Here is a 25,028-nt window from a genome sequence, read left to right on the forward strand (position 1 = left end):
GGGTGACCTTGAACTTTGAATTTTTCCAATTCTCTTTCCTGAGTGGAGAGATTAACCATGTACTATCATATGTCCCATCTAGCGCTAGGGATCTAACCTAGAGCTTTGCGAATGTGAGGCAAGAACTCTAGCAACTGACCTGCATCCTGAGTCTCTTCCCTTTTTATTTCCTTTTCAGTCTAAAGGGACAAGGTTAAGCTTCTGATCCCTCTCTATGCAGAATTGAACGGATTAAGGCCTCTGGATATCAGGACGGTAGCCTTCTTTGAATTTATTGAACTGCTTGATTACAACCAAGAAAATAAATGTATGAAATGCTTGGCAGATGCAGAATTTGAATGAAAAATAAGACATGAATAATGAATGAGCTTGAGTCAGTACCTTCAGCTACCTCAGGCTGCTCTTGATAGCTTTTGAAGGCTTTGAGAATTCTTAAGACATCAAGGAAGAATTTTTCTCTGTGGGAAAGAGTATCAGCTTTTTATATATTAGTTCAACTTCAGAAGTCATCAAATAACTGACAACATGTCTGAATTCCAGAGTAAAACATGCAGGTATGGAGTCTTTGCCTGGCTTTTGGATATACTGATGATACATTGGGAACCATGTCAGAGCCACAGGTTACCTCAGGGAAGCTGCAACCGTGACAATGGCACAAACGTGGAATGTGGCCTTAGCCTTGCTCCCAGTGACTGTGGGCAAGTTCTTTATCCCCTGGGTTTCATTTACAGTGGAATGGTCAGGGTCTCTCTGAGATTCAATTCTCCCTCCAACTGCTCAGATGTTGGGTGGCTGGCAGAATATGAGGCTCCAAGGGTCTTGGGTCTTCTCCCAAAACTTGTGAAAGTTACAATGATGATCTTTAAAGTAAAAGACTTTGTTATTTTTATTTATGAGTAGTGTGTGTTTCTGTGTATGTGCAAGTGAACACCTTGACAGTGGAGGCCAGAAGAAGGCATCGGGTCCCCTGCAACTGGAGTTCCAGCCAGTTGTTAGCTTCCCATTACAGCTGCTGGGAACTGAACTCTGTCTCCTGCAAGAGCAGGGAGTGCTCTTTCTTAACTGAGCCATCTCGTCTCCCCAGCGCTGCTTGAAGAACGTCAAAGGATGCTATCAAGTGGTGATCCTGTCTAATCCGAATAGGTTCTTCTGTAGCTTTACATTGCTACAGAAAACCATGCTGAAATGTAGCAATGGGCCGAGAGCAGATGTTATGAAGGCCATTCCAATGGAAGGTGCAGAAATGACTCAGTCAGTAAATTGCTTGATAATCAAGCATGAAGACCTGAATGAGGACCTACTGTAAACAGTTAGGTACAGCAGCATGCATCTGGAACAGCACTGGAAAGATGGAGACATGAGGATCCTTCCAGCTTGATGGCTGGCCAGTCTAACCACAGTGAGCTCTGGCTTCAATGGTAGACTCTTCTTCAAACAAATAAGATGAGGTTCCATTGAGGAAGCGGACATTGATCTCTGATCCCCACATGTGGGTACGCTTAGATACACGTGTGTACACACACAGACGATTTACTCAGGTGTCTGTTTACCTCCCAATTTTGCCATGTGATGTCTTTAAGTACCTTGGAACTATTTGAGTTAGAAAATTATCAACAGATTCAGCCCCTGGATCTTGAACAGGTCTCAAAAGCCAAACGTTTTTCTTTATGATTCTGGCTCATTCGAAAAACATAGAAGGTAACAATGGCAAACCCATTTAAAAAGAGACACTACACGGAGGAGGAGAAAGCAGAGTGACTACAGAGTGGAAATCGGAGCCATGCAGACACCAGAGGACTGGAGACAGGAGCCATACAGTCCTCCCTGCAGCCATTACAAGAGAGAAATCCAGCTCTCAGTGCTGAGAACAAACAACTGTTGAATGCCCAGCCACGAGTGGGACATTTACATTATCGTATTACTCTTTCTACAGTCCAGGAACATCTCAGGGGGTGAGATTGGCAAGAATTTAAGAGGGACGGAGTGTTGTGGAACATTGTTTCCCAGGCGTGGGGTAACAATACACTTGAACTCTCAGAGGCTGTGATTAGCCAAGTAGGATCACACATGACTGGGCCCATCGGCATTCCATCATGGGGTGGGGAAAGGACTCTTTCTCCCCCAAAGATCTATTGGTAAGTTGTTAGCAGGGAGGGAGAGACATTTCCTTCAGTGGTGTAGTCCCTGATAAGTCGCCCATGCTACTGCAATAATCTTAAAGTAAGTAACCCTGGTTAGGTTCATTGGTTCACCCCCTTTCAAACATGTGAGATTAGCAGAGAAACCAGTTGGGAAAGAGAAGATTGTCAGGAGGGGGAGGGGCACACAAGAAGTTCAGGGGTGAAAATGATCAAAAAACATTCCATGCGTGTATGAAAGCATTGTAATGAAACCCATAACTATGTAAATGTATTATGTGCTAATGAAACCTTTAAAAATGGGATCGATGGGATGGCTTAGCCAGAAAGTCACACATGCCTAGCAGCCCTAGAACCTAGGTACAGGAGGAAACTGACTCCACAAAATGCTTCTAACTTCCACACATACCATATCATGTGTACCCACACACAAATGTCATGTACACACACATGCATACACATGTTAAAGAAGCTTTTAGAAGCTTCACAGCTCCCAGCAGCTCTAGCTTTTGCTCTAGAACCAGGGGGTGAACCAGAGCTGACCTGGAATCAGTGTAGCACTCAGGCCTCTTCAGAGAAGCTTCACTGGACAGTGGGGGGTGGTGAAAACAGAAACTCACAAATGGACAATGTGCAGTGCACAAATGACTGTGGGGTGCCCAGCCACAAACTGGACATTGTCATTACACCTCTCCTGAAGGCTCAGGCTATCATGGAAGATGGGGAGGAGAGACTGTAATAGCCAGAGGTCAGGGAGACCTGAGCAGAGCAGTATCTTGTAGACATGACAGGACTTCTGACTTCATGTACTCACAGCAGCTGTGGTTCCTCTCAGGACCAAGCCAGTCAGATTTCTAACAGGGAGGGGAGAGGGCTCGCTCACGAGGTAGCCCTAACTGGGTTGCTATGGATGATTAATGGCATGTGCAGAAAGAAGAGACTGTTTTCTGTGAAGTTACGTCTCCTGGTATGTTATTTACACTTCAGCGGATCACCCCACATCCAGAAGTATGTGGACAGCATAAATTGGGATCTATGTGCTACTAATTTTTTTAAGACTTATTTTATTTATATAAGCACACTGCAGCTGCCTTCAGACACACCAGAAGAGGGCATCAGATATCATTACAGATGGTTTTGAGCCACCATGTGGTTGCTGGGATTTGAACTCAGGACCTCTGGAAGAGCAGCCAGTGCTCTTAACCTCTGAGCCATCTCTCCAACCCATGTTATTTAATTTTAAAGAAAGACATGAAGTTGGGGATGCAGAAGGGATCTAAGAGGAGTTAATGGGAAGAGTTGGGATACATATAATCAAAATATATTCTATGAAATCCTCAGTGAAGAATAAAAATAATATTTTTTATTTCCTGAACTTTATTTAAATAGTTTTTCAAACCTGAACAGTCCTTCAGCGATTAGAGGGCCGTGCTTGCTTCTTTGGTATCCTTCGTTTACTCTGGCTCAGACAATCCTTCCATGTCTTCTTTCACAGGGTTCCCTGAGCCCTGACGGGGGGATTAGGTAGAGATATCCCATTTAGGGCTGAAGGTTCCAAGATCTCTCTCTCTCTGTACATTGACCATCTGTGCGTCTCTGAATTTCTATCATCAACTGCAGGAGGAAGCTTCTCTGACGATGGCTGGACCAGACACTGATCTATGAGTCTAGCAGCAGAATGTCATCTGCTGTCATTTTCTGGCCACATTCCCGTGGTACAACAATAGTAATTGCTTTTCCTCTAGCAGCACGGCCTACCTGGTCCATAATTCTGGGCCGCCTGAGGAGTGTCTGGGATGGGTTCCTTCTCAATCTAATCAGATATGGGTGGGTCACTTCCACAAGCTTGTGCCACCATTGCACTTGCAGGCAGGGCGCCATTGTAGATTGGAGGTTTGTAGCTGGGTCGGTGGTTACCTTTCTCCTTTGGTAGCATGCAGAGCGCCTTCCAGTGCCATGAACACTAGTCCATGGGCCTGAAAACTCCAAGCAGGCCCCAAATTGACTTCTCCATGTCCAATGAGGTACGTCGGTGCTCAGCAATAGGGCCTTAGTTTCAGTGTGTAGAGACTAGCCAATGGCCTGAGATGTTCAGAGGTCCCCATGGTACCATTTTGAACAACTTTTGCATCCCATTCCTGGTACTGGAAGCTTCATTTGGTGACTTACAATGTTCAGATGGGGCTACATCTTAGCTATTTGATAATTTCAGTTAAATTGCCTTCATATACACATATATTTTGTTCTCATTCCTGAGGAGACCCAGCCCTCCTCACAGTCCCCTTACTGTATACTTAACCTCTGTAGTTATATAGATTGCTGTTATAGAAAACTTACCAGCTAACATCCACATATAAGTGACTACATTCGTACACTGTATTTGTCTTTCTGGATCTGAGTTACCTTACTGAGGATGGCTTCTTCTTGCTCCATTCATTTACCTGAATATGTCATTATTTCACTTAAAAATATTTTTAAAGGAAAAAAAGTTTATAGAAGAAACAGTTCTGCTGAGACCTTGACCTCAACCCCATCAGACTCATTCAGACTTCTGGTCTCTAGAACGCTTTTTCTTTTTAATATGTTTTTAATTCTTCTCTCATTTACTAAATCCTGACACACCCCTCCCCCCCCCCCAGCCTTGTCATCAAAGACCTCGAGTGGAAGGCTGGGTTTAGCACTCTGTTACTGCTGCTACTGTCGCTGTTACTCTTAGTGTTCAGGGCGCCTGGCCTTCAGGTACTCAGGAAGACCTGGCTGAATGAGTGAATGGCTGTAGCTTAGTTCTGCTAAGGAAGGAGTAGCGGGATCTAATTCCAGTGCCTTTTGAAGACAAGCAGGTAATGTCTTTCACCTCCTCTCATTAAGACTAAACTATTTGTTGTTTTAAGCTTCTCCATCAATGGTGACTTAATAGGAAAGTAATTCACAAACACTCACCAACCTTCCAAGAGGCTTCATGGATGGGGCATCTGGCAGCCTCTTTTAGTCTGCTTTGGAAGATGTTTCTTGTCTTCTTCCCTTAGCAGAACTAAGCTATAGTACTTGTTTACCCATTACTCATTCAGTCATGTCTCCAAGTACCTGAAGACCAGGCACCTGGAGCTACTAAGAATAACAGCAACATAGTGTTAAGCTTAGTCATCCACTCAAGGTTTCTGCTGACAAGACTGGGACAGTGAACAGGCTGACCCAGGCGGACAGAGGTGAGTGGAGGGGCCAGGTGCTGTTGATTACCATGTGAGGGCTCCAAGAGAGGGAGGTGGCCCTAGGTCACAGTGTTTCCTCATCTTCCTCTTTATCATCATGGGAAGGTAAAAGCCCAATTCTGGGCCCAGCCAGTTCTCCAGAATCCAGCCCCCACCCACTTGTCTCCCAGACCTGTTCCAGGACAGAAGCTCAGGTTGCCTCACATTCCAGAGCTTTCTCAGAATCCTGCCTCTGGGTGGTTTCAATTAGAGACTTTCAAACTTAGAGTCATGCCTCGCTTGGAGGTTGTGAAATCTATTTATTGGGTCACAACTAGCCATGAGGAAGTGGTATGAAACTTAATAGAAAGTGTTCGTATGTTTCACGTTTCATGTTGATGATAGAGATACTGCTTTGGGAAAGTTTAGTTTGGAGAGAAATATATATATATATATTCATACATATATTAATTTAACTATATGTTATATGTGTATATATATTATATGTTAGATGTTATATACTATGTACTATGTATTATGTATATGATGTAGTATGTATTTATTATTAAGTTGTGTGAGTGTGTGTGTGTGTGTGTGTGTGTGTGTGTGTGCATGTATGTGTGTGTGATTGTTGAGGTCAATGCTGAATGTCAGTCTGACCTAAGAGACAAGCCTCTGTCCACATCTGTGGGGGAAATTATAGACTGAATTAGCTGAGGGGGGAAAGCCCATCATGAATGTAAGTGGCACCATCCTCGGGCTGAAATCCTGGAGTAAATAAAAAAAGAGAAAGGACTGTGCACCAGCGTTCAGCTCTTTACTTCCCGACTCTGAATACAGCGTGATCAGCTGCCTCACCTTCCTGCTACCAAGACTTCCCTGACATGGGGGTCTGTACCCTCAAACTATGAGTCAAATAACCTCCCTTCTCTCCCTTGTTAGATAATTTTGTCCCAGCAAATAAAAACAGGGCAAACGTCCAATGAGAAGTAAACTGTATTTGTTCCTGAGGTCTCGGATCACACAGAAAATGAGCTCCTCACTGAAGTGTTTCGAAATGAGACAAACTGTCTCGATCCTCTCCGGATAAACGTGGCCAAGTGGTGCCCATTACAAACCTAAAAATCAATGCTTGTGGTAAGAAGTGAGTGAGGCTGTGCTTACACAAACCATCTTCAAAACACCAAGTCGCACTTTGCCCCTTATGGTGTCTGCAGCTGTGTCCTAGGCAGACTGGGAGACGATACCAAGACCTCAAGTTTCTGGTTAGAGAAGACGCACCACAGCCACCCAATGAATGCCAACTTAACCAAAACTAAGTACGCACTCTGAGCTTTGACGGTCTCTAGATCTAGGCCTTGCACATGTGCTCACCTGTTCAGTCGTGTTTGGACTAGCCCTGGCTTAGTGTAGAGCTTGTGAAGGCGGGCTGTGGAGGAGAGCACAGCGTGGATGAGGATGGCGCAAAGGGCATCTGTGGTGGCATCATCGTGGTGGCAGATGTGGTGGCACTATCCCCTGCTGTCTCTCCCAGCAGCCTGATGAAGTTCCTCAGTCTTTCAGGTACCGCCACCAGGGTAAAACTGGATTTTAGCCTCAATGCATAAAAGAATTCCAGGATGAGGTCAGTCTAAAGCAATGCTAACATTTATCTAAAATGGAAAGAAAGGCACCTGGGGAAGAATAAGCCCCCGCCACACACACTAAAGAGCATGGATGCAAACGTCTCCATGAGGAGTCACAGTTGATCAGGCATTTTAACATAGCATTTAAGCAGAGGAATTATGGGAGAGGCATGACAAGTGTGGGTAGGGGCTTCTTAAAAGACAGCCTTGCTTCATTAACCCATCGTGACGACACACAGGAATCCCTATATGACTACACATGAAATCTCGTTGTTCAGAAGACATCTAAGGGACCTTCCCCTCCTCTTTCTTGATTCCCTTTTATGATAATTAAGAGTATAGGGCAGTTCTGGAGTACCTTGGACAGGGTTAAAATCAGATAAAACCAGGAGCCACTGGAGTTATGCAAGGGTATCAGGAAGCATCCTTTTAGTGTACAGGGGGTTTCTGGTGAGATACCTATGAAATTGCAGGTTTGGAGTTTGGAAAGGAGGGCAACCTTGAGCAGGCATTAACTGTGCTGGAATTTTTGCTTCTCTCATGGGAGAGGCTTCAGCCAGAGTCTTGGGATGCCTACCAAGAACAGTCTTGCAGAAGGCCTTTGGTAAACCAGTAGCCGGGTGTGACCGTATATTTCTTGTTTACACAACAGTGTGAATGGCTACACCTCCCTGGGGACCACTGTACATGACGAAGGGACAGCTAGAAAGATTCACTGAGACCGACTGTCCAATTCACCCACTGCCTCCCTCACCCACCGCTTTCCTGAGCCCGGAGCGTGTGGCTGTTGCTGGTGTGAAATAACTCATTGGATGAGCAGTGCCCAGCCCTGTAGTGACACAGAAGTTCAGAGAACAGACTGCCTGGTAGGACTTGGAAAGAAAACAGTGTATCGCTGAGGACAAGATACGGAGCTGAACCTGGAGGATGAGTTGTCCTTTGTCAGGATCAAAAATAAAGGGTCTGCTAGCAAAAACCAAAAGCAGACCAACCCATTCTGGGCAGCACTGTGTTCTCCTGGTGCAAAGAGGCACCTCCTTGAAGGCTCTTGGGGAATCTAAAATGTAGTCTTTATCCGTTCGCATAGAGGTGCCATCTGCTGGCCAACCCGTGTGCCTACAGGGACAGGTCTGCCCAGGTAAGAGTTTAAGAGCGTTCCTCTTTTCCTCTTCCTCATCCTCTTCTTCTCCTCCTCCTTTTCAAATTTTAATTCATTTTTTGAGAATACCATACATGAGTAAGAAATTTATTTACATCATTTTACTCCTTGTGTTCCCCTTCCAATTTCTCCTGTGTCCCCCTACTCCCATTCAAAGTTGTGAATTAGTCTTTACTTATTCTGTCTCTGTGTCTCTGTGTCTCTGTGTCTCTGTGTCTCTGTGTCTGTCTCTGTGTCTGTCTCTGTCTCTCTCTGTCTCTGTCTCTCTCTGTCTCTGTCTCTCTCTCTCTCTCTCGTGCATTTAGTGCTGACCACGTGGTACTAGGTATCCTCCTATCAGGAGGCTGATCTGGGCATAAAGCTGATTCCCCTCTTATCAGCACAGCAAGCACTGGTAAGCTTAGCTGGTAAGCTTAGCTGCCTCACTAGCCCCATAAGCCTGCATTTCTAGCAGCTTCTGGAACATGGAGGCCACGCCAAACCCTGGACCTCATTTCAGGAAAAAGATCCTTCTCTCCTTCCCTCAGCAGGGCTCCTGGATTACCATGCCCACCTTCCGTCTCCCTCTTCTTCACTTCAGACTTCTATCCATAGTCTAGGTCTGGCACTGGCCAGAGGGCTCTCCCTGTCTTTCTGCTTAACATTACATCGACTCCAACATACACTGAAGTGCTGCTGTAACCGTGTATCTATGGGGAACATACTCTAAGCCCCCCAGCGGATGCCTGAAACCATAAATAGTACTGAGTCCCTTCTATATTGCACATACCTTTGATAATGTTAATTTCTCACTCAGGCACAGCAAGACACGAATGATAATCATCCTCAAAATAGAACAGTTACAGTGATATTGTAATAAAACTGTGAATTTTACCTTTCTCAGAATATCGTGCTTTCTTCTGTCTTTTATATATGCATGTATATATTTTTGCATGTGTAGGACATGTGTGGGGTGTGTACACATGCATGTGCATGCATATGTGTGCCCGAGGTTGGTCTCCAGAATCATCCCCGATCTCTCTTTTGCCTCATCTATTGAGGCAGGATCTCCCAGTCAAATCCAGAACTAGTTAATGCGGTTCATCTCTGTAGCCATTTTGCTCTGGGTGTCTCCTGTCTCCATCTCCTGAGACTAGAGTTACAAGCAAGTTGTGACATTCGCCTGGTACGTACATAGGTTTCTGAGCATTTGAACTCTGATCCTTTCAAAACTAATAAATGCTTTGACCACTGAGCCATTTCGTCAGCCCTCTCAAAATATTTCGCAGCAATAGAATAAAAAGTACCATTATGACCATTATCTTAATAGAATTAAGAACCATTATCGATTATAATCATATTATATGATTAAAACATGTGAATTCTAGCCCTCAAGATCTTATGCTAGAACGGCCTCAGTGTGTTAGAGGTATTTATAATATGGTAAGATGAGGTGAAGTATGTAAGTAGACAGAGAAATAGGCTGGTCTTGAACTCCTCACATACCTCAAAGGTACCTGGGAATCTCCACATACTATTTCTGTATTAGGTAAATAAACCTCAGGGGGCAGAGAAAACAGATTAATGAGGAGGACTCCTGTGTGCTCTGTCCCTCGGTGTATACAGCATGTCCTTCCTCCTCTGCAGAACTGTTTATGTGGTTACCTCTGTGGTTCCACACAGCTTTTCCTCACCTCTCTTCACTCCCTTGGTTGCTTCTTGGGCAAAAGAAATGTAAGCCCTGTTCTCTGTGGCATCCTCTCTGCACCACCTTACCTCAGGTTTGCCCACCAGGCTTGTCTCGGTACCATGGATTTCCTTGAGATCAGGGACGTACTGTGTCTTTATATCATATGTTGCTCTGCAGACGTGTAGGGGACAAACAGAAGAAGCTCTATGGAGGCATTCTTTCACGGAGGGGAGGGAGATAGAATATCTGAAAGAGCAGCAGAGACTGTTTTCACAAGGGTTCAGATCATTGCTACGTGTATGATCTCACTTTTTAAAGCTAATGAGATTTCTGCCAATATTAACATATTTGACTATGCCATTTGCTTTGCAAAGGGTGGATAAAAATGCCAGATGTTAACTGGCATTAAACAACTTCTTTTGGGGAGTGAAGTGAGCAGATTAAATGTTTTTACTCCACAGCTTGCTGAAGAAATAATGTTCCTTGAAGACGCTACAGCGTAACCTCTACTCGCTATTATCCCCGTTGGTCTGTGTTTGGGAGACGGTAGTGGGAACTACCTGAAATATTTGACTAGGTAGGTAGGTGGATAGATGGGTAGACAGACAGGTAGAGAGATGGCGGGTAACTGGATGGATAGATAGATGACAGGTGGGTAGATGGATATGTAGATAAATAGACTAACGTTTAACACATCACTGAGGATAAATATTACACTATAAATGATAACTATAGTTTATTGAACACTTATTTGTTCTTTACCCAAAGCAACACTAGTTCTTCATATCTGTAATCTCATCCACTTGTCTAATTAGCCTGAGATGTGATCAATGCTTGCTCCTTAATATTATCCTCTATACTGACAGAAATGCCAAGACTCAGAGACTAACCTATCATTGGCCATACAGTGGCAGGTGCAGGACTGCCACTAGTTTTCATTGCCCATAACCATTAAGTAGAACTGCCACTTGTCAAGTGTTAGTGGTGCTCATGCATATTGCAAAGTCAACCAGTGACTGCGTAACATGAAATACAAAGGAAGTGGACAGCTGTACCCATTCTACATGAACTTCAGCCCCTTTAAGGTTCCATCCCACAGGCAGTTGCGACACCAAGGATGCCCACGCTGTTAGATGAGAAAACATTGAATGTAGCCAACTAGGACAATACAAAACAACCTGCCTGAAGAAAGAAAAGAAAAGTGTGTGTGTGGGGGGGGAGGGCAGTAGAGTTTCACGTGTATGTGCTGACATGTGTTCTTTAAGACATCATCTTTCACTTGCCTTGGAGTAACCCAATAGGCTAGGCTGACTGGCCAGTGCATCCTAGGGAGCCACCTCTCTCTGCCAGCTCTGGGATTACAAGTGGGCACTACTACACCCAAATCTTTTTGCTGTTCTTATCGTTCTTTTATTAGTGGAGAGTTTCATGTGTGCATGTAATGTGTTTTTATCAAATCCCTTCCCTTCCCTTCCTATTCCTCTCATTTCCCCGCCACTGCTCTTCCCTCCCAGATTTATATGTTGTTTTTCCTTAAATCACGGAGTTCACGAAGTGCTATTAGTAGTCTGTGTGTGGCTGTAACATCTACTAGAGTATAGGTGCCACATCCAAGAAGAAAAGCAATGTCCCTCCCACCCGACCCTAGGCAATTACCTGTTGGCAGTGGCTCCTAGATAGGGGTGGGACTTCCTGGCCCCTCTGTGTCAATAGCGCCTAGCTAAGGGTGGGACTTCCTGGCCCCTCTGTCAATAGCGCCTAGCTAAGGGTGGGACTTCCTGGTCTCTCTCTGTTCCATGCTGGAGTTATGCCTGGCCCCATGTTTGCTATTGAATTGATCTGCTGATATCCTGACAATGAAGAGTTGAATCACCCCCAAGGAACTACTTCTAGATAGATCCACAACTCCCTTTTCCTATTAGCCTTCTTTTTCTCCTACCTCTGGTCCTTTAAGTGTTTAGGAACTCTAAATAAAGTAATGTAAGCCTAGAGGACAAGCACGGCAGAGAGCATGGTGCAGCCTTCTTCAGCATGATGGCCTGAACCCTCAAACTGTGAATCCGAATAAACCCTTCCACCCTTAAGGTGCTTCTTGGCACTTGGCAATATGGAAAGTACAGAATAGGCACAACCTCTAGGACAAGCACTCCCGAGGAGAGAGGGGGGCTTACACTTAGGAGACAAAGTCCCTGACCTTAGGGCCTGGATAAGAAAAGCGCCAAATGAACAGAAGAAAATATAGATGTGGGAGCAAGAGGGAAGGCAGTCAATGAGAAGAAGAGAAATCGAGGTTCTCAGACAAGGAAGCGGCCAGGAAAGGGTGAGAGGAAGGCAGCAGGTGTGAGGAAACATGTGTATGCACCCTGGTGAGTCAGCATGTGCCCACATCAGAGACCAGTGCTAACCGGATGCTGGTCTACTATCATCCCTGATATTTTGATAAAATACTCTTATCAAAAACAACTCAGGAGAGGAAATGGCCTATTTTAGCTTATGGATCAGCTTCGTACTGCACAGAAGTCAGGAAACAAATTCAAGAGAGCTTAATACTTAATCAAGTTTCTTATAAAACTCAGAAGTACCTGCTTAGACAGATACCATCCACTGTGATCTGGGCCCCTTTACAACAACAGTCAAGGGAGTCCCCCATAGACACTCCCACAGCCAATCTGATCTTGATTGAGAGTCTCTTCATAGATGACTCCATGCTGTGTCAAGAAGACCGTGAAAGCTAACTAGGACATGTGTCTTCAGTGCCAGGCACTAAGATAACCACATGGTGGATACGCTCTCACCAGACTCTCAAGGTCGCCTTAGAAGGTGATCTTCATTATTCTCATTTTGCAGATTAGAAACTGGGGGCTGGGAGACACTTAGGAAAGTGTTTGCCTTGTAAGCATAAAGGTTTGAGTTCAAATCCCCATAATTCATGTTAAAAAGGACGAAAAGCCAAGCCTGATGGTGTTATGCTTAGAATCCTAGTAGCAGGGAGGGAGGCAGAGACAGAAAGAAGCCTAGAAGTTGATGGTTAGTCAGAGATGCTGTCTAAAAACAAACAAACAAACAAACAAACAAAAAATCAAAACAAAAACAAAAAAATTTAAAAAGAAGTCCATGGTAGATGGACATACTTGAGGTTGTCTTGTGCCATCCACGTGCATAGATAGGCACATACATGCATGCAGACATGCACATACACATGAGTGAGCATTCACACACATGTACACACATACACGAAATCCTGGATCTCAGCTAGAAGAAAACCAAATGGCTTGGCAGGTTTGTAAAGTAGCCCAGACTGACTCCCGTGCATCACAGGAGAGGTAGGCTGCCTTCTGTTGTTGGCCAATCCATCCTTTGATTCCCCATTGCATCCTGCCCCAGCCTCAGCCAAACTCAACAAATTCCAAGCACCTACTGTGGAGGAGGTTAAAGTGGCTGTTTGTGGAATCAAGGTTGTTTCCAGGACAGTGTCCAGAACCTCAGGGAGATTGCCTGTCCCTCACAGCTCAGGTACTCAGACCCTCCTAGTCAGGTTAATTAGACAAATCTAATCATGGAACTGAAGTGAGCTAGGTGCTGGGCCAAAAGCACTCAGCTCCACTTTGCTGACGATTATCAGGAAATCCAATTAAGATAGAACTGATCCTACCTTGTTTCATAGGGGCAGGGCGGGGGTTAAGGGGAAGCTAAAAAAGGAAACCATATCTTAATATCCATTAAATCAATCTGCCTTTGTGTTTGCTCACACTCGTGGGAGCGTGGAAGGAAACAGAGGACAGCCCTGGTGTCTCTCTCAGGCTTCCTTCCCCTCCTCCCTTTTAACAGGGTCCATCCGTGGCCTGGAGCTTATCAAGTAGGCTTAGCCAAGGATCCTCCCGTCACTGTCCCCAAGTGCTGTTGGACTTTTACTTAGGTTCTGGGTGTCCAAATTCAGGTCCTCAAGCTTGCATGGAAATCCCTTTGTGGACTTTGCCATCTCCCCAGCCCCGAGTCTTTCTCTTCAGCAGTGGTGTGGAGGGTCTACGCTGGATCACGAAGAGAAGTAAATGGGATCCAAACACAACCCTATTCTCCTTTGACATTGTCCCAAGATTCTGTTTGGGAGGCATGTAGCATGCATCACACAGACAGAAGGACACGTCATTTATGCAGCCAACCACCAGGACCACAGAGTCCCAAGGTCAAACACAATAGAGGACTTGGCCTTTGACCTTATACATAAAGAACTGTAGTGGAAGTCCGACACTAGGTCAATGTCACCACAGAGAATGACAGGGAAGACTCGGGGAATCATGGAATTATGTCCTGCACAGGAATCTGAGAAAGAAAAAACGTCTTCCATCATAATGAGCTGTACTTTATCCCGAGAAACAACATGCAGGAAACCATGCGCTGCTCACTAGGACAAGGCAGGAATTGCTCCGTCATCATCTGCCCATGCGAACTTCATTGAGCACCTGTATGCACCAAGTTACAGGCATAGATAAATGTAGTCTGTGGTGCAAGAGAAGGAACTGGGTCTAGAGAGAGGAAGAGATGGGGAAGAAGGAACTGGGGCAGGGGAAGAGGAAGGGAAAGTGGGAAGAGAGATGGAGATGGAGGAAAGGAGGAAAGCAGGAACTCAGGAGAGAGGAAGGAAGAGAGGAGGGAAAGAGAGGGAAAGAGAGAGAGGGAGCCTAAAACAGACAACAGGGCCAGACATTGGTGCTCCACAGCGCTCCCAGAGGGGGATGAGTAGAAGTCTGTGGATTTAACCCTTGAGGAAATTAAACCAGACAAGCTTCTGGGGCCAAAAGCACTCTAATGCCCTTGTGATAAGCTCAACCATCCCTATAGAGAGGCAATCCCCAAAGCTAGGAAGTCCTAGGCAGTACCGAGTCAGTCTTCTGGGCTGGGCCAAGACAAGCAGGGCATAGACTTTTAAAATTCATGTTAAATAGTTTGTTTCTTTATTTATTGTTTTTCTATATTAGGGAAAACAAAAACGAATAGTTTACAGACGATAACTTTAGAGAATTTGCTTGAATTTGTGCACGTTTAATTGGTCTTATTGAAATACAGTGCACGTTTAACATGGTGCACAGATTTTAGTTGTGCAACTCAGTAAGTCATTTGTATCTGGGACGTGCTTTAAGCTGGAAGCTAGACAGCAGGGGGCCATGCAACAAAGCCTGGACCTCAAAGAGCCAGCTATGCTGTGACTGTCCAGGATGGTCCAGGCAACCGGTCAGTTTGGTAGAGTATACACCATGTGGGGAGCGGGAAGAGAAGAGATGAGCACGATTGATGAGTCGCGTGAACCTGTAGAGGAAAGAGGAGGGATGTCAGATGGCCATACATGAGCCTGGTGTTGGGACATTGGAGGCTGGGGTTTTATGTGAAATAAAACTGAACCAGCCATGGCCAAAGACAGCCAAATAGTCGTGAAAGGACACGAATGCAGGAAAGGAAACTGCTTCCCATTGCAGCCTTCAGCTTCCGGTAGCAGCCTTCAGCTTCCGGTAGCAGCCTTCAGCTTCCGGTTGCGCCTTCAGCTTTGATTGATGGAGAATTTACAAGGATACACTTTGCCCCCTGCTCTTCCTTGATCTCCTGAAGGAAAAAAAAATCCTTGGAAGGCCGTTCTGAAGAAGAACGTGTCCAGCTAGAGTAAGTGGGGCTGGGCCTGAGGCGCTAACTGGAATGTCCCCTTGGTTAAGTACCCTGACCTACCTGCCATCTCCGCAATGCAGAAGATGCTTCCCTGCACACAGCAGGAACCGATGCAAGGCCAAGCACGAGCCTGCACTTTTTTTCCTCTAGCCTTCTTGCCAAGCAAGACTGTAATTCCTGATGCTTTCTAATATTATCCCCAGCACCACATGCAGACCCCCACTGAGCCACCTTCCCCTTGCCTTTCTTCACCTCTCACTGCAGGTATCCCTTAAGTTCTGAAGCAAAGGAACCACCGATACCTGTTAGAGGAGATGGCATTTTAATAATTTTTAATTAGCACACTCAAGCTGCTGTAAATACCAACTCCTGCATCTGTGCCCCTCTCCCAACGTCTCTGCTCACCCCCAGTTATGTACATAACCAGAAAAGTCTCTCTGATCACCGTCTTGGAGGCTATGCAACCTCCAGAGCTTGGGCTCATTGGAAAGGTCTCTCTCCCAGATAACAACAATTCAATGTGCCTTGACATTTTAATAGCCTGCCGTCCTGGTGAACACAATCGAGCAAGGCAGTGAAGCAAAAATCATTAGGTAAGCAAGATAATCTAAACGGAATCTGCCGCCAGCACCGCTCACATCTGGGAGAGGCTGGCACAGCTGGGCGGGCCACAAAGCAGAGATCGCCGTGATCCACCGTGTCTTTGTCTGTCAGCACACTTATGCGCTTGAGTCCCTGTGCATATCTCTGTGCACAGTCGTTGAGAGATAAGCACCCAGGCCACGGTAGACCCCTTGAGGCTCCGATATGAAATCATATGAGTGCGAACAACTTATAATGAACAAAGATATTTTAGACCTCGCTAAGTCATCACAAATATAAACTAACAGATTACAGTATAGGCTTGCCATGTCTCAGAGAGGAGGGTTTGCCAGAGTTCTTGATGCCTACTCCATAAGGGGGTTCCTGTTCATGTGTATTCATTCACATAAAGATTTTGAATATAAAGTCATGCCATACTCGTTTCTTTCTGTTGCTGTAACAAACACAAACATCAAGCAACTTAGTTAAGGAAAGGATTTATTTCACTTACACTTCCAGGGCACAGTTCATCACTGAGGAAAGTCATGGCAGGACCTCAAGCAAAAACTTGAAACAGAAATCATGAGGAATCCTGCTTGCTGGCTTCCTCACATGCGTAGCTAATTCCTTGTATGGTACAGGACCACCTTCCTGAGGAATGGGACCACCCATAGGGGTCTGGGTCCTCCTACATCAGTTAATAATTAAAGCACCCCCACTACAGACATACCCACAGGCTAATATGCTGGGGTAATCTCCCAACTGAGATTCTCTTCTAAGGCTGTGTCAAGTTGATAGTTAATTCTAATCTGGAAACGTGCAAAGTATATAATTTAAGCAGAACTATAGAACATGGAAGTTTTATATTTGTAAATTCAAGGCTCATATTGACTAATCCATCTAATCTTTGAAATGCCAGTGTTACTATGTTCCCATTTGGAGATGAGATGATCAAGGCACAGAAAAGAAGCTCACTCAGCTCATCTCTCTCACCAGCAGAGTCAGCAGGAGCTGACTATAGTAGTCTGCCTCTATAATTTAGGCGGTCTTCATACTATGCTGGCTCGTTAAAACATAAATCCCACACAGAAAAGTGCTACCTGTTTTTTTTTAAAATAAGTGTATTCCTTTCTTTTTTAATTAGTATTTCTTTAACGTATATGAATACACTGTAGCTGTCTTTAGACACACCAGAAGAGGGCATTGGACCCATTACAGATGGTTGTGAGCCACCATGTGGTTGCTGGGATTTGAACTCAGGACCTCTGGAAGAATAGTCAGTGCTCTTAACCACTGAGCCATCTCTGCAGCCCAGTGTATTCCTCTCTGAATGTGTGCATTTACATGTGTACATGATACACACATACCTGTGTGAACGCTCAAAACAAGCAAGGCACTATAAACCACGTCTTTGTGTGCTCGCATGCATGCCTGCATGTTCCTCTGTGTGTGTGTGTGTGTGTGTGTGTGTGTGTGTGTGTGTGTGTGTGTATTTTGTAGCAGTAATAGGAGGAGGAGGCAGAGAAAAAGGAGGAGGAAGAGGAGCCAGCAGTCAGAAGTCAATGTTGGGTATCTTCTTTGATTACTTTCTAACTGATTTTTTGAGATAAAGTTTCTTATTGAACCTGGGGCTTACCAATTCAGACTGACCAGCAAGTCCCAAAGATTTGTCTGTGTTTTTCCCAACACAGTACTGGGGTTCCAAGCACACATCACAATGCCCAGGTTCTTATTTGGATACTGAGGATCTGAACTTAGGTCGTCGTGCTTGAGCAGCAAGCGCCTTACCAACTGAGCCAATTCCCCAGCCCATGATTATTTTCCAGTGCAAATGCTTACCTTCACTTATGCCTCAGAGACAGCCATACACAGGCACTCTGTGAATCCCTAGACTGTAACTAGGATATATAGGATATATACAGATATGATAATCAATTAGACATAGCCCTTCAACTACCTCATAGCCTACAGAGAAATGAAACAGGAAAATAGGTGGCTAACCTTGAGGGTTAGAGGCTGGGGATCACTAGGAGCTATGGAGGTTTGGAGTGCCCACTCCTGACACCTACTTCTAAGCCTCATCCCCTCCCTGTCAGTCTTCCTGGAAAGCCACCCACTTAACGCCATCATAACAAACAATAGGGGGCTCCGTTTGAGAACTGCTTTGAAGACCATGTTCTAAGATACACAAGAAAGATTAATCTTGTTACTCACTGATGACACAGAGGTACCCACGCTCGCACCCCTTTCTAAGAAGGGTAGCAGGAGTGACGTCACAAAACCCTGGGAGCAAGTGACTGACTGCAGGCAGTTCTCCTGTTGGAGCCCCACCCTTCCAGCTGTCCCTTGCCCTTCCCAGCACAGAGCAGTTTCCCTGGTGCTGACTTGGCAAGCTCCTCACTTTATGAATATGACCCTCGGCGGGGAGAGTCCCTCAATGCATCCCCCAACTATGTTATCACCATTATTAAGGAGCTTAAAAGAGGGCCTGGGAGGACGAGACACTGCTGGAATTGCAGGCTGATTGTGATTGATGTGTTCCTATTAGTGCCTCAGTGTTATCTCTCTGGATGGCAAGAACAACCAGTGAGTTGTAACACAACAGATTACCTGAGTTCCCAGCCTTAGAAGGGTGTTTAAATAAAATATAGTCCCTCTTAGCAAGAGGCTCATTTTCTCTGCGGAGCTCCCGGACTATGTCATGTCAGCTCTGATTCGCTGCGCCTCTCCTCAGTAAACATGTCTTATCATTAATAATTCCTTACAGGCCCCGTCTCTGAGAGTCCTCTCTCGCGCTCTCCCCCCCTCACTCTTCCTCTAGGTGGCTGGATTCAGACACATCACGCTCCGGCTTGGGTTCCAAGGTGCTTCTCTCTGGATTTTCACCTGCCTTGCCAAAAATGATGGATTACGCTGGGCCAACCGGGTGTCCGGCAATACCCAACAAATGACTTTGGCCCCTAACAGCAGGCCTTGGCCAGATAGAAATCAATATTTCACCATTAAAATCTATCAAAGAAGAGTTAAGGCACCATCTGTCCCTGCCGCCTCTCTATGGTGTGTGAACATTAAATCCGACACTTGTACCACACGGGTAATCAATATATAGTGGTTCACAGATCATTTGTGGTCCCCCTTTAGCAGTGATGGATGTCTGGAATCGTTGTGATTCATTTTGTCAGACCATTAAACAAGATTCTGTCCAGTTCCTTCCTGATTTCATTTAGAGGATCATTCTTCACAGTTCATAAGAGGGAAACGGTTTTACCAATCTGCTTCTATTTCAATAAGTCACTTTATAGAGATTTTGTGTCCTGCAGACTGTAAAAATTCTAGAGAGATAGTACAAACAGACCTCTGAAGCTATTCACGGCATGACATATGCAGAAGGTGTGGAGAGAGGAATGTAAATATGTTTACCTCTTCATCTGCAAATGTTGGTTTTAACCCGTTCCTAGCTGGAAGTCTGAGACTCTCAGCTGCAGCCAGAGGATGAAGCTGCATGACACTGCGCTTTATTTACATCGAAGGAGCTGAGGAATCCACTTGGGAGCATGGTCAAAAAAAAGAAAGAAAGAAAAATAAGCGCCTTTCAGGAGACTGCAATTCAAACCCAGATTTTTGTGTGTGTGTGTGTGTGTGTGTGTGTGTGTGTGTGTGTGTGTGTGTTTGCATGCACATGTTCATATTAATGTTGGTGTAGGTACAAGTGTGCATATGGATATACATACAGCCAAGCAAGGGTGAGCCTCAGGTGCTGTCCACCCTGCTTTTTGTAACAGTGTCTCTCATTGGCCTGGAACTCACCAAGCTGGCTACGTTGGCCCCAGGGATCCACCTGTCGCCACCTTCTGAGTGGCAGGATTACAAGCATGGGACACCACACCTTGTTTTTTGTTGTTGTTTTTGTTTTGTTTTGTTTTGTTTAATGTGGCTTCTAGAGATCAGACCCAGGTCCTTGTGCTTGAAGGAAAAGCACTTTACCAACTGAGCCATCTCCCCAGCCTAAGACCCTGTTTTTTACAGTCAAGGTGATCTTGTCCCTCACCAAAGAGATGGGAAAATGTTTCTTTGTACTCTGGTCAAGCACCAAGAAAGAAGGTGCTGGCTGTGCCCTAGACCTCTAGGTCTGGATGAATATGAAGGACCTAATGGCATCGAGACAAACATTTGTGGAACACCAACCTGTTGTCCTCCATGTGTGCACAATTCTCTGCTTCAGTAAGCTACAAGGTCACTATTATTACCTTCACTTTCCAGCAAGCAAAGAGACATTAAACTTCCTGCCTGAGATCGCTGTTCTCGGACGATGTAAATCCGACTCAAGTAGGTCATCTGGTGGCTTCACTCATGTGAACTGTGGACTGTGCAGATAATTCCAGGCTAACAGAAGTGAATTTCTTCAAAGTTTCTAGACTCGTTGGTGACACTGACAAACCAGTGCTTCTAGGAAATAAAATTCTGTCTGATTATTATTTCAGTTAATAATTATGATCATTATTTTCCTCATGTTCACTAGTTCATTAAGAATTTTATAAAACAGTCATTTGTTGGGTGTGGCCAGACACCCAGTTGAATAGATTTTGATCATATTTACCCCTCCCCTAACTCTTCCCAGATCCAGCCTCCCTTCTCTAACCTCCCCACTTTGTGCCCTAAATGGGACATTTAGGTAACATCCCTTCCCCTGCAAGGTTCAGGTATCATTGCAGAAAGGGAGGCAGAAAATTTGTAAGGGTCAGAGAAAGTGGGTGACCACAGGGAAAGAGCACATGAACTCAATGGAGTTGAGCCAGATACACAGGACCTTTCACAGGCTCAGACCACACAAGACTCCAGTCTGGAGATGGAAGGGAAGCAGCCACTCCCACCCCAGGCTCTCCTGGCAGTAAATGGCTGCTGGGAAAGGGAAAGTCTGTTTTCTTTAAAAGTGCAGCCCCTGGTAGGTTGGTCACTCTCCCATGAAGATCACACATACAGAGTGTATGGGAGCACAAACTGTACTGGGTGGGTTTTTAAATCTTTTTAAAAAGATTTATTTACTTATTATATATAAGAACACTGTAGCTGTCTTCAGACACACCAGAAGAGGACGTCAGATGTCATTACAGATGGTTGTGAGCCACTATGTGGTTGCTGGGATTTGAACTCAGGACCTCTAGAAGAGTAGTCAGTGCTCTTAACTGCTGAGCCATCTCTCCAGCCCAAAATACATTTTTTTAAATTCAGATATCAGACTGCTCAGTGGGTTGAACCAGTGAATTCAGACCCAGGAACCAAATGAAGAGAAACGTGATAGTTTGTGTGAAGCACTAAGCAGTTCACCCCACAACCGTGGAATGGGTTTAAACTATTTGCTGGTGCTGGGCCAGATGCTTATTTGTGTAGTTATTGGTGATGTTAGTAGAGAGAGGTAGACTTTGGCTTCGATATTAGCATAAGCATAAATTCATATGTGGATAGACAGTATGCACTAATATAAACATATAATTAATATAAAACTATGGTGCTACATAGTACATGTAAAACTTGAAAGACCTTAGAGGTAATGTAATGTATTCTTTCCTTTCCTTTTGGAATGATTCATTTTAGGTTAAACAAAAGTAAAATTTGAGCTGGGGGGATGGTAGTGGGTAAAGCCCTTGTCACACAAACATAAGGGTCTTAGTTTAGATCCCCAGAACCCACTTTAAGCTGGGCGGAGTAGTGTGTGCCTATAATTCAGTGCTTCTACTGGGATGGGAGGGAGAGACAGGAAAGCCCTAGAAGCTCACTCCCCAGTTAGTCTGGGCACACAGTGCTGACCAACATGAGATCTGTATTGAACAAGGTGGAAGTCAAGGACTGCATCTGAGGTTGTTCTCTGACCTTTACATGTGTGCCCTGGGCATTCGTGTACCCACACTTACATACATGAACATATGTACACATGACACACATACATATATACAAATTCTTACATCCACCCTACTCACTCAGTATCAGGTAACCCTGACTAAATTTAACCCATGTGCGCCCATGTGCTCATGCGCATGCGTGCTCAAGATGCACATGCGTGCCTTTTTGTGTTGAGATCAGAGATTGATATTGAATGCCTTCTGCAATCTCTCCCCATGTTATTTTTAAGCAAGGTGAACTCAGAGCGCATCAATTCAAGTAGGCCAATGGCCAGTGGGCTCCAGGGATCTCCTCCTACAAGGGCTGGGGTTATTGGTATGTGTCCCTGCACTTGGCTTTTACATGGGTGCTGGGAATACGGACTCAAGCCCTCCTCGTGTTTGAACAGCAGTCACTTTACCAATGCTGCCTTCTTACTCTCCATGTTAGATTGTTTAAGAAATAGTGGAATCCTGTACAATGCCAGTTTAAGGCACCGGAGAGGTGTGAGACATGGGCTAGATCTTTAAAAACCTAGGCTTTGGTCACATCTGTGCTCTCTCAGACAGGCCTTTCTGAGGTTTGTTTGTAAGACTGAAGCTTGTTGCAACAAGGTAATTGCAAGCATAACATTAGACAACATAAACTCAGGCACAGGTCCAGAGTTAGTACCTTGTTTGTTCCTTTTCTTCTTTCCTTCTTTCCTCCCCAACTTCACTCATGAATACGCACCATACCATACTTCAGTCATGTATAAGAATCTGGGATGGATTCTGCCACACCAGGATTTATCTCAGCTCTCTCTAGTTCTAGAAATATGTGGCCTGGGAATCAAAGCAAGCCTTCAGGTCCACCACCTGAGCAGTCTATTTCTCCCCACCTACTAGGCCATTCTCAATAACCAGGGTCTCTGAGTGTCTCAGGAGCAGAGCCTCTTCACCGAGCAGTGTTCTAATGACCAATTTCCTGCTAAGCCAACCCCGTGTAAATGCTAGCCATTAGCCCCAGTCATAATTTCAACCCATAACCACCTCATGTTCCGTATAATAATTTAATGAAATCAAAAGAAATGTTCCCTTTAATTGTGTTAAAACTACCTCTTTGGGGCTTTCTTTGCCATTGGACTGGACTCCACGAACAGAGACAGTGACAAAGCTGCCTTTGAGGTTTCGTTCTGTGTTTTCATAGACTGTGGCCATGAAGGTGTTTGTTTGCCTGTTTGACTTTTATTCTTTTTCTGAGTCTCCCCTTTGGTCTCTATTTCTCTTTAGCTTTGTCTCACCACTACCCCTTGAAACCCAGAGCTGCCCGGAACACACCCATCTCTAATACCTACTTCCATTCCTGTCAATCATTTCTTCTTTACTACTGTCCTCCTTCTTTCTTTTCATCTTTTGCAATGTAACCTTTTCCCTCCAGGCCTGACCTGGTCACCCTACTGTCAATTTGGAGCAGAGACTACCTTGGCCTGGTAGCCATAACAACAAATTGAGTAGAGCAGTAGGAGAGCTAGTAGACCTAGTAGAGCTAGGTCAGGGCGATAGTAATGAAGCTGACTACGATTACTAGTAGCAGCGGGGAATGGACGGTCACAGGGGCCTCACCTGGCAATCCAGACCCCCGTCCTAACTACAAGTGAGCTTGAGAAATGCTGGAATATATAGGAACTGAAAGATTAACTGAGTGGGATAGAGACTTCATAATGCAGGTTCCAGGAGGTCACCATCCACCATGTGGTAAGATGTGGTTTGTAATGATACAGCTATTGAGGGGCCACTCATGCTCCTGTAGTAGCTCCTCACACATATTGTGTAAAAATGTCCCATAAACTTACTATTTCTCTAAGCTAGCCTTGGGAGGAATTGGTTTTTTTTTTTGCCCTATTTGTGGTAAATAGCCATAAAGAGGAAACACACCACTAACCATTTTCCCCCCATCTACACCCCTTCCATCTATCTACCCTTCCATCTATCTACCCTTTCATCTTAGAGGTACCAATCAGAGAAGGACAATCTATTCTGGAAGCCCAGATAAAACCTTTACAACAGAATGAACCATCTTTTCAACCACCTTTCCAGTCTCACAAGGCTTCCCAGCCAAGGGTATCTGTTGTAGCTCTTCCTGGAACACTCCATCTTCTGTTGTAGCTGTTATCATTTTCAAGATCACTCAGTCACTGGTGTTAGCCACCTGTAGGCAAGCTCCTATCTTCACCAGCTCCCAACAGCATGGAATGGTCTCTCAGCTGTCCCAAATATTCACACATTCAGAGACAGAGTTTATTCCCCCCCACCCTACATCCTAGGCATTCCCTAAAGGTACACAAAACTGCTATAATCTGTCTAGGTTATTCAAGACAGAGATCGTCCTGGCAGATGATCATTTTGTGGCTCTGAAGTTCAACCTTTGGGCTTCACTCAGCTCCAGCCTTCCAAGTCTCCTTCATAGATAGATTGTGGTGCCACCATGTTAACACTTTCTTGTTTGTGTGCAGAACTCTGAGTCTAGTGTATCTGACCATCAGTACATACAAGCTCTGAATCAGAGTATGCTTGTGGGGTTGGAAAGAGAGCTCAGTGATTCAAAGCACTTGCTGCTTTTCTGGAGGATGCAAGTTGCTCTCCCAGCACCCACTCAACAATCACCTGTAATTACAGTCACAACTGCTCAATACCACCTTCTTGCTCCCATAAGAATCTGCACACATATGACATACACGTGCGTGCACGAGCACACACACACACACACACGCACACACACACACACACACAAAGAGTAGCTTTGTTAGCCATGCTCTCTAGGTTCTAAGCAGAGAGGGCTGTGAGCAACATGGAAACATACACAGCCCCCTGCCATCCAGAGGCTAGAGGCAACCCGTCTGTTGATACATTGCATGGATCATATACACTGATAAAGACCCAATCTCCTAGCCAGAGAAAGAAAGACCCCTGACATATAACCCATTATATATAACCTGCTTCTCTAGGTCATGTAGAACATACCCTATACAAACTACGTCTGCTCCCTCTTCATAAAAGACCCTTCTTCCCTCAGAAACCCTTAAGTCTAGAAACCTTGCTTTGTCTAGTGAGACTGGAGCTTCTTACTACAGATCCCATCATGATTTGATGACTG

The 25,028-nt window shown here is 44.9% G+C and overlaps 1 long non-coding RNA gene across 1 annotated transcript in view; it reads right to left on the reverse strand.

Moving 5' to 3' along the window:
• LOC134481621 (uncharacterized) overlaps positions 1 to 11,463 on the reverse strand; it is a 38,855-nt gene extending 27,392 nt beyond the window's left edge. Inside the window, exons 1-3 of the long non-coding RNA XR_015635465.1 lie at positions 11,436 to 11,463; positions 9,866 to 10,025; positions 6,701 to 6,978 (exon numbers count right to left, since the gene is read on the reverse strand). This is a non-coding gene — a long non-coding RNA (uncharacterized LOC134481621). The remainder of the gene's footprint in view (positions 1 to 6,700; positions 6,979 to 9,865; positions 10,026 to 11,435) is intronic.
• Positions 11,464 to 25,028: the final 13,565 nt, after the last annotated feature.

This window comes from Rattus norvegicus, chromosome 13, assembly GCF_021556685.1.
Source record: "Rattus norvegicus strain SHRSP/BbbUtx chromosome 13, alternate assembly SHRSP_T2T, whole genome shotgun sequence".
NCBI lineage: Eukaryota > Metazoa > Chordata > Mammalia > Rodentia > Muridae > Rattus > Rattus norvegicus.